The sequence below is a fragment of the Bos mutus genome, chromosome 1 (assembly GCF_027580195.1).
Source record: "Bos mutus isolate GX-2022 chromosome 1, NWIPB_WYAK_1.1, whole genome shotgun sequence".
In the NCBI taxonomy this organism is placed as follows: Eukaryota; Metazoa; Chordata; class Mammalia; order Artiodactyla; family Bovidae; genus Bos; species Bos mutus.
The window spans coordinates 27,731,254-27,738,817 of NC_091617.1; the positions used below are offsets into that span (position 1 = coordinate 27,731,254).

General features: G+C 39.3%; 1 non-coding gene across 1 annotated transcript; it reads right to left on the reverse strand.

Annotated features, from left to right (window-relative positions):
• Positions 1–6,735: 6,735 nt before the first annotated feature.
• On the reverse strand, positions 6,736–6,818 carry TRNAS-GGA (transfer RNA serine (anticodon GGA)). Its single transcript has one exon. It is a non-coding gene; the product is annotated as a tRNA-Ser (tRNA).
• Positions 6,819–7,564: the final 746 nt, after the last annotated feature.

Here is a 7,564-nt window from a genome sequence, read left to right on the forward strand (position 1 = left end):
AAAAATCTCATAATCTGCTGGTCGGAATGAAAATTGATAAAACCACTTTCAAAAACAATGTGGCTATTTCATTTTTTTTTAAGTTAAATATATAACTCCTTGTTGGAGGAGATGCAACCAGTCCATCCTAAAGGAAATCAGTCCTGGGTGTCCATTGGAAGGACTGATGTTGAAGCTGAAACTCCAATATTTTGGCCACCTGATGCGAAGAGCTGACTCATTTGAAAAGATCCTGATGCTGGGAAAGATTGAGGGCAGGAGGAGAAGGGGACAACAGAGGATGAGATGGTTGGATGGCATCACCGACTCAAGGGACATGGGTTTGGGTGGACTCTGGGAGTTGGTGATGGACAAGGAGGCCTGGTGTGCTGCAGTTCATGGGGTCGCAAAGAATTGGACATGACTGAGCAACTGAACTGAACTGATTGCATCCCTAAATGACAACCCACTTAGTATTATTATTCTTGCCTCAAAAATTCCATAAACAGAGGAGCCTGCCAGGGTACAATCCATGAGGTCACAAAAGAGTCAGACTCGATTGAGCAACTGAGTATGCATGCACACATTATCCAGTCATTCAAATCTTAGACATTCAGCCAAAAGAAATAAAAACATGGCATAAAGTCACAATTATGCAAGATACCATTCTAGAGATCATCTGTATAACATTGTCCTTATACTTATATTTTATTATACACAAAAATTTGTCATGAGGGTTCATATCATGCTAAACATTCATATCACAACTATATCTATCTATATATTTAAAGTTCACAGATTGTTTATTAGCGGCTTTATATTTGAATAGCATATTTGTAAACAACAATCAGGTAAATGGCTAAATAAACTGCTATTTCATACATTAGACTATTACTTTGAAGTATAAATAAACTATTAATTCACATAATATTATCAATAAATGTAAGATAATCAGATGGAATGAAGCCAGAAAAATAAATACATATGACCCCATTACTATAACATTCTATAAATTGAAAGCAAAACTGAAAAAAAAAAAACTGATCAAGGGCTTCCTGGGTTAGAAGGAAAGAGCAGAAGAAAGTGTACAAAAAGTACAGGGATCTTTTGGGATGATAGATATGTTAATAATCTTGATTGAGATGATGGATTCATGAGTGTATATGTATGTCAAACAGCACCTTTTGTTTTCAAAATGTGTGCAACTTACTGTATTGGGTTGGTACAAGCATAACTGTGCTTCCCTTGTGCCTCAGCTGATAAAGTATCCACCTGCAATGTGGGAGACCTGAGTTCGATCCCTGGGTTGGGAAGAAACCCTGGAGAAGGGAACAGCTACCCACTAGAGTATTCTGGCCTGGAGAATTCCATGGACTTTATGGTTCATGGGGTTGCAAAGAGTTGGACACGACTGAGTAGCTTTCACTTTCACTTTCAAACATATCTGTAGTTTCAGAACATGAATTTTAATTCATTATAACTAGGATCAAACACATTTATTAATCAAAATAGGAACCATTATAATCAACACATTTTTGCCAACAAGAAATAAGTTGGTTTATTCCTGCAGCATAAAAATCCATGCTTTGGGATTCAACAAACTCTTGGAAAGCATCTTCTGCCTCCTGCTGATTGTGGAAGCATTTTCCCTGCAAAGAGTTGTCAAGATGCTTGAAGAAGTGGTAAGCATTTGGCGAAGTGTCAGGTGAACATGGCGGAATATGGAAGCAACCTAGATGTCCATCAGCAGATGAGTGGATAAGAAAGCTATGGTACATATACACAATGGAGTATTACTCAGCCATTAAAAAGAATACATTTGAATCAGTTCTAATGAGGTGGATGAAACTGGAACCTATTATACAGAGTGAAGGAAGCCAGAAAGAAAAACACCAATACAGTATACTAACACATATATATGGAATTTAGAAAGATGGTAACAATAACCCTGTGTACGAGACAGCAAAAGAGACACTGATATATAGATCAGTCTTATGGACTCTGTGGGAGAGGGAGAGGGTGGGGAGATTTGGGAGAATGGCATTGAAACATGTATAATATCATGTATGAAATGAGTCGCCAGTCCAGGTTCGATGCACGATACTGGATGCTTGGGGCTGGTGCACTGGGACGACCCAGAGGGAGGGTATGGGGAGGGAGGAGGGAGGAGGGTTCAGGATGGGGAACGCGGGTATACCTGTGGCGGATTCATTTCGATGTTTGGTAAAACTAATACAATACTGTAAAATTTAAAAAAAAAAAAAAACTTTGTAGCACAATTCATTTAACATTTGAAGTGTTGATTGTGAGACCTGCAGTTGGGCATTGTCATGAAGAAGAATTGGGCTGTTTCTGTTGACCAATGCCAGCTGCAGGCATTGCAGTTTTTGGTGCATCTAATTGATTTGTTGAGCATACTTCTCAGGTGTAATGGTTTCACCAGGATTCAGAAAGCTGTATTGGTTCAGACGGGCAGCAGACTAACAAGCAGTGACCACGACCTGTTTTTTTTGGTGCAAGTTTGGCTTTGGGAAGTGCTTTGGAGCATCTTCTGGCTATAATCACTGAGCTGGTCATCACTGGCTGTCATATAAAATCTACCTTTCATTGCATGTCACAATCTGATCAAGAAAAGGTTTGTTGTTGTTGCAAGATGACACTACAGAATGATGTTTTTGTTTTGTTTTGTTTTGTTTTCGTGGTCAGCTCATGTGGCATCACTTATTGAGTTTTTCACCTTTCCAATTTGCTTCAAATGTCAATTGCCCATAGCGTGGTTGACATTGAATTCTTTGGCAACTTCTTATTTAGTTGTAAGAAGATCAGCTTAGATGATGGCTCTCAGTTGGTCATTGTCAACTTCTGATCACCGGGCACTATGTTCTTCATCTTCAAGTCTCTGGTCTCCTTTGCAAATCTTCTTGAACCACCACTGCGCTGTAAGTTCAGCAGCAGTTTCTGGGCCAAATGCATTGCTGATGTGTGTTGTCTCCACAGCTTTATGACTCATCTTGAACTCGAATAAGGAAATTACTCAAATTTGTTTTTTGTCTAACATCATTTCCATAGTTTAAAATAAATATAAAATACACAGCAAGTAATAAGTCATGAACAAAAATATAAAGTGAGAATTGGGCATTAAAATAATGTTTAACCTAACCACATTTATTTAAGAAAGTATTCCAATATCAAACAGCAAATTTCAACAATGCAAAACCGCAGTTATTTTTGTACCTGCCTAATAATCACCACAGATGGTGATTGCAGCCATGAAATTAAAAGACGCTTACTCCTTAGAAGGAAAGTTATGACCAACCTAGATAGCATATTCAAAAGCACAGACATTACTTTGCCAACAAAGGTCTGTGTAGTCAAGTCTATGGTTTTTCCAGTGGTCATGTATGGATGTAAGAGTTGGGCTACAAAGAAAGCTGAGCATCAAAGAATGGATGCTTCTGAACTGCGGTGTTGGAGAAGACTCTTGAGAGTCCCTTGGACTGCAAGGAGATCCAACCAGTCCATCCTAAAGGAGATCAGTCCTGGGTGTTCATTGGAAGGGCTGATGTTGAAGCTGAAACTTCAATACTTTGGCCACCTGATGCAAAGAGCTGACTCATTTGAAAAGACCCTTGATGCCAGGAAAGATTGAGGGCAAGATAAGAAGGATGACAACAGACAACAGAGGATGAGATGGTTGGATGGCATCATCAACTCGATGGACATGGGCTTGGGTGGACTCCGGGAGTTGGTTATGGGCAGGAAGGCCTGGCGTGCTGAGGTTCATGGGGTCACAAAAAGTCGGACAGGACTGAGATGGAACTGAATTGAATATGTCTCTTAAACCTCAATAAGGCTGTTAGAAACAAATTCTGAATGTATCAAAAATATAAAGAAGAAAATTTAAAGCAAAAGGAAGAATTATATATTATGGAGGTAAGTGTTGAGCATATGTGATTACATAGAGGTGACCTGCACCCATTCTTGTGGGGACATGGAAGAATATTTTAGCTAGGCCAAGTGTGAACATTCTAGGCTGAGAAAGTAACATGTTCTCATAGAGTAGAGGCTCCAGTTGAACTAATAGAGCAAAGCTAGCAAATTATGACAAATAAATAGTGATCAAAAACTTAAGTGTTATCCTGCCCATTATCCTTCTCTGACATGCCACAGCCCAATTTCTAGAACAACTAGTAGCCCGTGAGGAGGCAAAAATATAATCTCTAGTGATTTGATAAAAAAAAATAACAAGCTCCATAGAAAAGAGGAAATGCTCATTGGCTGTATCAACACAAATCTATTGACAAAAACTATTTCACCCCATCATCAACCTTGCTTTTTCACTATTTATATACTAATCTCATTTGAACAGGGAAAATGGAACAGGGTGGAGTAAATAGAGGAAAATAATAGAATGGGAAAGACTAAAGATCTCTTCAAGAGAATTAGAGATACCAAGGGAACATTTCATGCAAACATGTGCACAATACAGGACAGAAATGGTATGGACCTGACAGAAGCAGAAGATATTAAGAAAAGGTAGCAAGAATACACAGAAGAAATATACAAAAAAGATCTTCACTGCCCAGATAATCACAATGGTGTGATCACTCACCTAGAGCCAGACATCCTGGAATGCGAAGTCAAGTGGGCCTTAGGAAGCAGCACTACAAACAAAGCTAGTGGAGGTGATGGAATTCCAGTTGAGTTATTGCAAATCCTAAAAGATGATGCTGTGAAAGTGCTGTACTCAATATGCCAGCAAATTTGGAAAACTCAGCAGTGGCCACAGGACTGGAAAAGGTCAGTTTTCATTCCAATCCCAAAGAAGGGCAATGCCAAAGAATGCTCAAACTACTGCACAATTGCATTCACTCCACATGCTAGTAAAGTAATGCACAAAATCTTCCAAACCAGGCTTCAATAGTACGTAACCATGAACTTCCCGATGTTCAAGCTGGATTTAGAAAAAGCAGAGAAACCAGAGATCAAATTGCCAACATCCGTTGGATCATCAAAAAAGTGAGAGGGTTCCAGAAAAATATCTACTTCTGCTTTATTGACTATGTCAATGCCTTTGACTATGTGGATCACAATAAACTGTGGGAAATTACTATAGAGATGAGAATAGCATACCACCTGACCTGCATCCTGAAAAATCTGTATGCAGGTCAAGCAGCAACAGTTAGAATTGAACTTGGAACAATTGACTTGTTTCAAATTAGGAAAGGAGTACATCAAAGCTATATATTGTCATCCTGCTTATTTAACTTATATGCAGAATACATCATGAGAAATGCTGGACTGGATGAAGCACAAGTTGGAATCAAGATTTCCAGGAGAAATATCAATAACCTCAAATATGCAGATGACACCACACTTATGGCAGAAAACAAAGAAGAACTAAAGAGCTTCTTGATGCAAGTGAAAGAGAAGAGTGAGAGATGGCTTAAAACTCAACATTCAGGAAACTAAGATCATGGCATCTGGTCCCATCACTTCATGGCAAAAAGATGGAGAAACAATGGAAACAGTGGCAGACTTTATTTGGGGGCTCCAAAATCACTGCAGATAGTGACTGCAGCCATGAAACTAAAAGATGCTTGCTCCTTGGAAGAAAAGTTATGACCAACTTAGCATTTTACAAAGCAGAGACATTACTTTGCCAACAAAGGTCCATCTAGTCAAAGCTTTGGTTTTTCTAGTAGTCATGTAGATGTGAGAGTTGGACTATAAAGAAAGCTGAGTGCCAAAGAATGGATGCTTCTGAACTGTGGTGTTGGAGAAGACTCCTGAGAGTCCCTTGGACTGCAAAGAGATCCAACCAGTCCATCCTAAAGGAAATCAGTCCTGAATATTCATTGGAAGGACTGATGCTGAAGCTGAAACTCCAATAATTTGGCCACCTGTTGTGAACAATGGACTCATTGGAAAAGACCTTGATGCTGTGAAAAATTGAAGGCAGGAGGAGAAGGGGATGACAGAGGATGAGATGGTTGGATGGCATCCCCGACTTGATGGACATGAGTTTGAGTAATCTTTGGGTGTTAGTGATGGACAGGGAAGCCTGGCATGCTGCAGTCCATGGAGTCGCAAAGAGTTGGAGATGATTGAGCAACTGAACTGAACTGGGTAGAAAATACCTAAACTGGGTTGAGCTTTCTAACAGAGGCCATTATGGTGCTGAGACACCAGAAAGTTCCCCTAATATTGTGTGGGGTGCACACAAATTCAGCATAGAGGCTTCCGTTTGGTGTTTGTAAGTCTTCTCCAGATAGAGAATCTTGCAAACGATAGATTGCAAAGAAAGAAGATTGCTGAGATCGTGGATGGCCAAAGTTTTTCTTTTTCTAATTTGATGTATCCATCAGTTAAAAAAATGGTTAACTCCACCCCAAAATCTATTTAGTTTTTTTAAATAAGTTACATAAATGCAACAGTGTCAGAATATATTATATTATTTAAACCCAACACAAGGTGCCAATGAACAATGATAAAATGTATAAATATATATACTATACACATATAAGCTCTATAAAGCTGCATAGCCATATAAATTCTGATCTTTCTTCTGGGGTCAGCCTCTCTGTGGCAAATATGCCTCATTTTGGATGACCTGGCTCTAGACTGAAAGTGAAGTCACTCAGTCGTGTCTGACTCTTTGCGACCCCATGGACTGTAGCCTACCAGGCTCCTCCCTCCATGGGATTCTCCAGGCAAGAGTACTGGAGTGGTTGGTATTTCCTTCTCCAGGGGATCTTCCCGATCCAGGGATCGAACCCGGGTCTCCTGCATTCCAGGCAGACGCTTTAACCTCTGAGCCACCAGGGAAGCCACCAGGAAGGCTCTAGATTAGTTTGTACCAAATTGAGATCACCTGAGTTTGCCAGAAATATGAGAAGTGCTGACTGAGGCCTCAGCCCTGGACTTCAGTAATAATATTTTATTCTTGCCTTTAAAAATGAAACCATTTCCAATTCATGTGATTTTTATTCATAAATAAAAAGGAGGGGTAGGGAAGGTGGAGGAAGGAATCTTTGTTCAAGATTCCAAATGCAGCTTGACCTCTGTTTTTAAAAATTCAGATGGCAACCAAATTGGGCCTCTTGGGAACATGGATGATCAGGTGAGAACTTAATTTCTTAGAGAAACTTAACCAGCTCCCCAGAATGTCATACTGGATTATTAGGAGGTGAGGAGAAACAGGTGGGTCTTACCAAATGTGAAGCCCAAGTAAAATACATGATGGCAGTTACCAAAATCATAATGCATCTCACTGTTACTGCCCACAAATCCTTGTACATATGCAAACACCCATTGCTAACTCTTTAGAAGAGCAAATATTTGCAAAGCAAGGCTTATGCAAACCAGAAACTAATTACCAATGTTTGTTTCCAGCCAATTTTTGCAAATTAAAATTCTAGCCCAGCCAAGAAAGTGTCTTTTAAAATAAGCTGGATTATCAATATTTATAAGTGATTAATCATTAGAAATGATATTACATACTTAAACTGTGGCCCATCTAACTTTTTTCCCATTGTATGAAATGTATATTCTTTATGAGATAGTCTAGCAAAATAGCCACAAA